Source organism: Salvelinus sp. IW2-2015, linkage group LG33, assembly GCF_002910315.2.
Source record: "Salvelinus sp. IW2-2015 linkage group LG33, ASM291031v2, whole genome shotgun sequence".
Lineage (NCBI taxonomy): Eukaryota > Metazoa > Chordata > Actinopteri > Salmoniformes > Salmonidae > Salvelinus > Salvelinus sp. IW2-2015.
The window spans coordinates 7281237-7290708 of NC_036872.1; the positions used below are offsets into that span (position 1 = coordinate 7281237).

Below are 9472 nucleotides of genomic sequence, written 5' to 3' on the forward strand. Positions count from 1 at the left end.
AGCATTCTTTTACTTGTTTCTATTTCAAAAGTAATGACATTTCACATTATCAGCTTGGATTAGATGCACACAAATCATTGAAGAAACCTATTATGTCAATACCATATGTAGCTTAGCCTTTATATAGGGTGTTTTGTTTTCAGAGAGATTGATAAGACATGCAAGAGCCTTCGTTCAGATTTTTTTTAAAGGCCACCCAGCAGGGGGCAGTCTGTTGGCAAACAGCAGGTCAAATTCCACATTTTCACGTATAGAGGTTCATTTTACACAGCAAATGCATTGTATTCGATAGTGACCACACTTGTAACAAACTGCTGGTTTGTAGAAGACATTACACATTGGTCCTTGTGTCAGAACAGACCCTTTTGTCGAGACTTTCAGCCAAATGTTCCTGGCATCGTGACTGTGCTCTCTTGCTTAATCGGCTTGGAGCCAAGCAACTTAATAATGCAGGCCCATACGATAACTCCTGACAGGAGCAGGAGTTCTGTCCTCCTGTCTTCTCAACACTGCCTGACATGGGAAATTACTCGGAGATCTTCTCACCGACAGACTGCATGCTAATCCAGCCCTGCTCTAGTCCTGTCGAGATTCGGAGCCTACGAGAGCCTGTAAACACCATGCCAGGAGGACAGCATTGTCTATTACGCTGGTGGTGCTGTACCGGGATTCCCATCAGTTTTGTGTCTGACATTTTAGCACACGTTTGTTGAGAATCAGATACTAATGGCTACAGAAAACAAGATTCTGTCTGCTGCAAGACGGATTTTTGTCGACGCACTAGCCCAGAAATGGCAGCGCAACTGGAGTTGACATCATCATGGGTGCAGGTCAGGACAGTGTTGTGGTGGAGATCTTGTTGATGCGGAAGGTTTACAGTATATGCTGGTACATTATTACCAGAGGGCATTGTTCTGACTGAGCAGTGATCTGATCAGGCAATGGAAGTGGTAAGCTATAACGTTTACGGCAGTGAATCCCACTGATCAGCACAAAGCCCCTATCTTGTTACTTCGGATTTATTTTGTTTTAAGTGAGAGCTTAACCCAATCCTTGACCGCTGCGGTTCATTGTTTCACACGCACACGCACGTACTTATTTGTCCTGTGTGGGTTCCTGACCTGTAATTGGGTACCCTAATTGTTAAAGGGCCGTTAAGCAGGAGATAAATCACTTTGTAGGACACAGTCCAAGTTTTGGGCTGTGATTTCGACCATCTCTCCTATTCTTTACTAAGAGGTCTTTGTTTTTCCATTACGCCACCTTTAATACAGTACTGCTTAGCAACCTTTATTATCCTCCTCTGGAGTACTCAGCGGTTTTATGCCGAAGATGATAATTGTTAACTTCTCATGCAATAATGGGGAGATGCGCAGAATGCACTCAAGGTACCAAAATGCTGTGGGTGACGTAATTTATGTGCCATGGTCGTGTGGCTCAACCTGCACTCACTTCCATGTCAGACTCCAGAGACACAATCATTTGTGTGAAAGGAGAGAAGAAAAAAAACATCTTGTGAAGTGTAGAAAAAAAAATAGGCTGAAAATTGCCCACTTACCCGTGAACAGTGTCAGTTGCCAGGAAGCAAAGATACCATTTTCCCTGACGCAGTGTTGTCATAGAAACACAAAAAACCTGACACTTATCAAGTGTGTATATTATTTATTGTAGCGTTGTGTGTATGTGCCTCCAATAAGTTGTGCATGAGTGAAAGTCTTTGATTCTCAGAGGTGGCTGTTTTAATGGATGGAACTCTTCTGACACTATAGGGAAGATAAGGACCACTTATGCTTTACCCTTGTTCTAGAGCTCTGAACTGTAGTGAGTGCTGCACTCTAAACAAGGCTGCTGAATTCTTCTGAACAGAGTACAGCTTCAAATGATCCGATTGACCAAACAGCATACCATATGGCCTCACCTTGTACTGCACCCCCTAAGTACATTGTGCAGCACCACTAACCTTTGGTCTGTCCCTGCTGCTGCTTCTATGAAAAGAGGAACGAGAAATAGAGAGAGAGTTGTGTGATCTGCAGTGAGTGACTGCTAATCCCCAGAGGCAGATCTCTGTGTAGGGAGCAGGCCAGTCCGTCACAAAGACACCAGGACAAAAGACCACACTCACACGCGCACACACACTGCAGCAGGAGGGGGCAGAGTTACAGCACACCAGACAGCCTGCTTCCGCTGCGCGCGCACACACACACGGAGGCAGACAGACAGACAGACGAAAGAGAGGGTGAGGGGGATAGAGAGAGGGAGCACAAGACGGTGGGCACAAGCAGTCCTCCGCCAGCCAGATAGAGGGAGAGAGAGGGAGCAGTGGCCCACTTAAAGGAGAGGAGCGGGGGAGGAAGTAGGGCAGGCTGTGGCTCTCTCGGCGGGGCTAGAGTAAAGAGTCCGGAGGAGACAGACAGACTGGGAGGGAGGGAGGGAAGGAGAGCAATAGGCTAGCAGCAGCACGCTGTGCAGGCTGAATGAGCCCCACCATGCTTTCCCCCGCTCTCACCACACAGAAGAAAATGGAGCACTGAGACGGCTGTCTCCTCATCCACCACCTCTTCCTCTTTCTCCTCCTTGCTCAAATTGTTCCCGGGGATTCTGACGGAATGTCTGGTGAGTATTCCGCCTCAGACTCGATCATCCATCTGATGGACTGCACTGTCTCCATCTCAGTGTGTTAGGAACGCTTGACACAGTGCATTCTACGCAAATGTCTCAGAATTTCTATATAGGTTTTGTGGGCTTGGCGTCTTATTATTTGTCTGTAGACTTTGAGGGTGTTTCTTGTGTTTGGATGCAAGGCAGTAGTCTAGCTGTCGTCCTGATTGTTCTGGTTTTTATTTCATAGAATGAAAATGTTGAATGATGGCTTGTCGCAGTCAATATTTGCTCCTAGTAGACACATTCATTTGTGTTTAGCCAGGCAGCATAGTGTTCCTTTGTGCCAGAATAGATGCACAACACTGTAGTTCACTCTATAATGACATCTCAAGAATGTCCTCGACCTTCCACCCGGCGCTTAACATCTCTCCCAGATTACCATTTAGTTTCTAATGTCCTATGGCTCCAAACAGTGTTCACACATGACAAGACTGTTGGCATGTGGTATGTTGAAAGACACTAGGTGGGTCTCAAAATCACTTTTCATCTGTGTTCTGAAAGGCAGCCACCCGATATGTTCTAAAAGCTTCTGAAATATTCACTACAGGAGTGGCAACCAGCTCTACCCTGCTGTGTGTGTGTGTGTGTGTGTGTGTGTGTGTGTGTGTGTGTGTGTGTGTTGTGTGTGTGGTGTGTGTGTGTGTGTGTGTGTGTGTGTGTGTGTGTGTGTGTGTGTGTGTGTGTGTGTGTTGTGTGTGTGTGGTGTGTGTGTGTGTGTGTGTCCAGCACTAGCAATGAGTGTGCACACGTGTGATCATAGAGAGTTGGAGATGGTTTTTTTTTCCTCAGTTCTGCAGAGCTTCTCTGACTGCAATACTCAAAGTGAGGTTGGAGAAAAGGTGAGAAATGAAGGGCTTTAATGGTTTCTGTCATCGCATTTTTATTTATTTTTTTACTGCCTTGTAGAGGAAAAAAAGGCATTGTGATATTCATGCCGACGTTTCCGTGCCTGTCTCAGAAACACACACACTAGACAGAGAGGCCTTTTGATGGAGGGATTCTGGGTCTGGAGTCTGGACTAACGTGTTGGTGCTCATTAAATTCAAACTCCTGTCACAGCTCATTTTGGAGGCAATCAGACATCTTCTTAGCAGTGGAACAGTTGTCAAAAGGAGGCGCAAACATGTCATCACGTTTCTAAGCCTGTGTGATACAGTATCTTCCCAGTCGCAGCACTTTGAACAGCTTGCTGTTTGCTAGACTTCAGTTTAGTGTGTATTTATTTATTAATTCAACACTTAAACTGGTAATATTTTGAATATGGAGCATACATTTGAGTAATCAATTTAGCATGCTCCGATGAACGATTCTTGTGCTTGACACCCAATAATTGTTATGTAGCAAATAGTATTATGTGCACCGTGCAGTTATGCGACTGTAGGTTATACAGCAGGTTACCTTTGCCCACTTTCACCCTGTTCTTTCGAAATGTACTTATTTTGCCAGAGTATTACCGCGGTAAGCTGCTTTGAGAAAGAAGCTTGCAAGTTTAATGCAATGGTCATCCATGCCGATAGTGCAGAGATTGTGTAATCTCAAGTCTTTCAGCTGTAAAAACATGAATCTAATGGAACCGTTTCTGTTTTTCAAGGCGCATTCTGACACATTGTGTGTAGTTGGTATCGTAAAATAGTTGGACTCCTAATACTCATGACATTATCCAAATAGGTGAGTATGTAGCCAACCGGTTGAGAGACATGCATGCAGATGTTTTGAAATGTATCTATTTACCGATTTTGATCTTTGTACCCTCAACAGGATTAGTTTAAGCTCATTGTATAAAATAATACAGGCTTTTGGCGAATGTTTTCCTTTCAATACACAGGAGCTTAGAAAATGTTCAGTCTCGCTCATGATAGCTCACAAAGATTCTCTGATTTGATTGATTTGTCTCCCAACTAGATTGGACACAGTGATAGCCCCACATACATTTTTGATTGCCCGAGAGACATTGTATATGCATCTTTTGAAACCCTGGTGATGATGTTTAACCTGTTTTCGTTTTTTGTGTTCTGACTTTGCCGTTATTGATGTATGATTGTTAGCGTATTGTTTTTTGGTGCAATCTGGATTCTAAGAATCGGGCCTCCATGTTCCCTTTTTCCGACACTAAAACATGCTTTCTGCCTGTTGTTTTGTGTGACTTCCTTGCTCGGGTGTTTGCTTTTCAGAACAGAGGTCCTCTGGGGTCCATGTTTCCTGTTAGTAGGGAGTGTTTGAGGCATTTTGGAAGTAGCCAGTATTTACAGTCCCATATCAAAAAGCCACTAAGTGATCTGATATCTGAGGTAAAAACGTGTAGATGGCTGCAGCGATGAATAATGATTAATAGGATGATGGGCACAACATCTGTTACATTTTTTCTTTTACACCTGTATTGCCTTTTGATGTTTTAACTTTAACCGACTGGAACTGCACAACAGATGGTGGAGGACATGGTAGAAGAGATGACGACAAGCAAATCAACTGCATAAATTGCTGGGCTGTGCATTTAATGTGGTAGTTTGAATTCATGACTAGCACATTAGAGGCTGCTGCCCTATATACATAGACTTGAAATCACTGACCACTTTATTAAAGTGACTAGTGGTGCATGAATAATGTTTGCATATTTTGCATTTACACATCTCATAGTATGTATATTCTGTATTCTATCCTATTCTACTGTATGTTAGTCTATGCCGCTTAGACATTGCTCTTCCAAATATTTATATATTCTTAATTCCATTCCTTTACTTTAGATTGTGTGTATTGTTAAATATTACTTGTTAGGTATTACTGCACTGTTGGAGCTAGAAACACAAGCAATTCGCTACACCCGCAATAACATCTGCTAAACACGTGTATGTGACAAATACAATTATTAGATTATTATTATTTTTTGGGGAAAATAAAATATATAGGCCTATCTGGCTTATATTATTAACAAAATATGGAAATGTATAGAATCTAAGTTTGTTTGTTCACAACATTATGTACAGTACCAGTCAACTTTAAGAACACCTACTCATTCAAGGGTTTTTCTTTATTTTTACTATTTTCTACATTGTAGAGTAATAGTGAAGACATCAAAACTATTGTAATAACACATATGGAATCATGTAGTAACCAAAAAAGTGTTAAACAAATCAAAATATTTTGTATTTTAGATTCTTCAAATAGCCACCCTTTGCCTTAATGACAGCTTTGTACACTCTTGGCATTCTCTCAAGCAGCTTTACTTGGAATGATTTTACAACAGTCTTGAATGAGTTCCCACATGCTGAGTACTTGTTGACTGCTTTCCCTTCACATTCGACACATCCCAAGCCATCTCAATTGGGTTGAGGTTGGGGGATTGTGGAGGCCAGGTCATCTGATGCAGCACTCCATCACTCCCCTTCTTGCTAAAATAGCCCTTACACAGCCTGGAGGTGTGTTCGGTCATTGTACTGTTGAAAAACAAATGATAGTCCCACTAAGCGCAAACCAGATGGGATGGCGTTTCGCTGCAGAATGCTGTGGAAGCCACGCTGGTTAAGTGTACCTTGAATTCTAAATAAATTAGTATCACCAGCAAAGCACACCCACACCATAACACCTCCTCCTGCATGCTTTACGGTGGGAACCACACATGCGGAGATCATCCGTTCACCTACACTGCGTCTCACAGAGACGGCGGTTGGAACCAAAAATCTCAAATATGGACAACAAACCAATGGACAAATTTCCACCGGTCTAATATCCATTGCTCGTGTTTCTTGGTCTAAGCAATTCTCTTCTTATTGGTGTCCTTTAGATGTGATTTCGTTGCAGAAATTTGACCATGAAGGCCCAATTCACACAGTCTCCAAGCAGTTGATGTGTCTGTTACTTGAACTCTGAAGCATTTATTTGGGCTGCAATTTCAGAGGCTGGTAACTCTAATGAGCTTATTCTATGTGGTAGAGGTAACTCTGGGTCTTCCTTTCCTGTAGTGGTCCTCATGAGAGGCAGTTTTATCATAGCGCTTGATGGTTTTTGCGACTGCACTTGAAGAAACTTTCAAAGTTCTTAACATTTTCCAGATTGACTGACCTCCATGTCTTCAAGTAATGATGGACTGTCATTTCTCTTTGATTATTTGAGCTGTTCTTGTCATAAAATGGACTTGGTCTTTTACCAAATAGGGCTATCTTCTATATACCACTCCTACCTTGTCACAACACAACTAATTGGCTCAAACGCATTAAGGAGGAAAGAAATTCCACAAATTAACTTTTAAGAAGGCACACCTGTTAATTGAAATGCATTCCAGGTGACTACCTCATGAAGCTGGTTGAGAGACTGCCAAGAGTGTGCAAAATTGTCAAGGCAAAGGGTGGCTATTTGAAGAATCTCAAATATAAAATATATATTTTAATACTTTTTTGGTTACTACATGATTCCATATGTGTTATTTCATAGTTTTGATGTCTTCACTATTATTCTACAACATTGAAAATAGTAAAAATTAAGAAAAACCCTTGAATGAGTAGGTGTCAGTTGAAGTCGGAAGTTTACATACACCTTAGCCAAATACATTTAAACTACATTTAAACTCAGTTTTTCACAATTCCTGACATTTAATCCTAGTAAAAATTCCTTGTCTTAGGTCAGTTAGGATCCCCCCTTTATTTTAGTATTTTAAGAATGTGAAATGTCAAAATAATAGTAGAGTGATTTATTTCAGCTTTTATTTCTTTCATCACATTCCCAGTGGGTCAGAAGTGTACATACACTCAATTCGTGTTTGGTAGCATTGCCTTTAAATTGTTTAACTTGGGTCAAACGTTTTGGGTAGCCTTCCACAAGCTTCCCACAATAAGTTGGGTGAATTTTGGTCCATTCCTCCAGACATAGCCGGTGTAACTGAGTCAGGTTTGTAGTCCTCCTTGCTCGCACATGCTTTTTCAGTTCTGTCCACACAGTTTCTATGGGATTGAGGTGAGGGCTTTGTGATAGCCGCTCCAATACCTTGACTTTGTTGTCCTTAAACCATTTTGCCACAACTTTGGAAGTATTGTCCATTTGGAAGACCAATTTGCAACCAAGCTTTAACTTCTTGACTGATGTCTTGAGATGTTGCTTCAATATATCCACATCATTTTCCTGCCTCATCATGCCATCTATTTTGTGAAGTGCACCAGTCCCTCCTGCAGTAAAGCACCCCCACAACATGATGCTGCCACCCCTGTGCTTCACGGTTGGGATGGTGTTCTTCGGCTTGCAAGCCTCCCCCTTTTTCTTCCTAACATAACGATGGTCATTATGGCCAAACAGTTCTATTTGTTTCATCAGACCAGAGGACATTTCCCCAAAAGTCTGGCTTTTTTAGTCTGGCTTTTTTATGGCGGTTTTGGAGCAGTGGCTTCTTCCTTGCTGAGCGGCCTTTCTGGATATGTCGATATAAGACTCGTTTTACTGTGGATATAGATACTTTTGTATCTGTTTCCTCCAGCATCTTCACAAGGTCCTTTGCTGTTGTTCTGGGATTGATTTGCACTTTTCGCACCAAAGTACGTTCATCTCTAGGAGACAGAACGCGTCTCCTTCCTGAGTGGTATGACAGCTGTGTAGTCCCATGGTGTTTATACTTGCGTAGTATTGTTTGTACAGATGAATGTGGTACCTTCAGGCATTTGGAAATTGCTCCCAAGGATGAACCAGACTTGTGGAGGACTACAAATTTCTTTCTGAGGTCTTGGCTGATTTCTTTTGATTTTCCCATGATGTCAAGCAAAGAGGGACTGAGTTTGATAGGCCTTGAAATACATCCACAGGTACACCTCCAATTTACTCAAATGATGTCAATTAGATTATCAGAAGCTTCTAAAGCCATGACATTATTTTCCCAAGCTGTTTAAAGACACCGTCAACTTAGTGTATGTAAACTTCTGACCCACTGGAATTGTGATACAGTCAATTATAAGTGACGTAATCTGTCAGTAAGCAATTGTTGGAAAAATGACTTGTGTCATGCACAAAGTAGATGTCTTAACCGACTTGCCACACCTATAGTTTGTTGACAAGAAATGTGAGGAGTGTTTGAAAAACCGATTTTTAATGACTCCAACCTAAGTGTATGTTAACTTCCGACTTCAACTGTATGTGTGTGTGTGATATATATATATATAACCGTTCAAAAGTTTGGGGTCACTTAGAAATGTCCTTGTTTTTGAAAGCACATTACTTTGTCCATTAAAATAACATCAAATTGATCAGAAATTCAGTGTAGACATAATTAATGTTGTAAAGACTATTGTAGCTGGAAACTGTATCTGATTTTAAAAAATGGATTATCTACATACATTTTACATTTACATTTTTTACATTTAAGTCATTTAGCAGACGCTCTTATCCAGAGCGACTTACAAATTGGTGCATTCACCTTATGATATCCAGTGGAACAACCACTTTACAATGTTTACGAATAGTGCATCTAACTCTTTTAAGGGGGGGGGGGTTAGAAGGATTACTTTATCCTATCCTAGGTATTCCTTAAAGAGTGGGGTTTCAGGTGTCTCCGGAAGGTGGTGATTGACTCCGCTGACCTGGCGTCGTGAGGGAGTTTGTTCCACCATTGGGGTGCCAGAGCAGCGAACAGTTTTGACTGGGCTGAGCGGGAACTGTACTTCCTCAGAGGTAGGGAGGCGAGCAGGCCAGAGGTGGATGAACGCAGTGCCCTTGTTTGGGTGTAGGGCCTGATCAGAGCCTGAAGGTACGGAGTGCCGTTCCCCTCACAGCTCCGTAGGCAAGCACCATGTGTCTTGTAACGGATGCGAGCTTCAACTGGAAGCCAGTGGAGAGAGCG

General features: G+C 42.1%; 1 protein-coding gene across 2 annotated transcripts in view; it reads left to right on the forward strand.

The window, feature by feature from the left end:
• The window catches only part of LOC111957902 (disabled homolog 2-interacting protein-like), a 97648-nt gene that overhangs the window by 60897 nt on the left and 27279 nt on the right, over positions 1-9472 (forward strand). Inside the window, exon 1 of one of the 2 annotated variants that reach the window (XM_023978992.1) lies at positions 2247-2613. The exons of the other annotated variant lie outside the window; for it this stretch is intronic. The gene's annotated coding sequence lies outside the window, so the exon portion shown is untranslated. Of the gene's footprint in view, positions 1-2246; positions 2614-9472 lie in introns of those variants that run through there. 2 annotated transcript variants of the gene reach the window in all.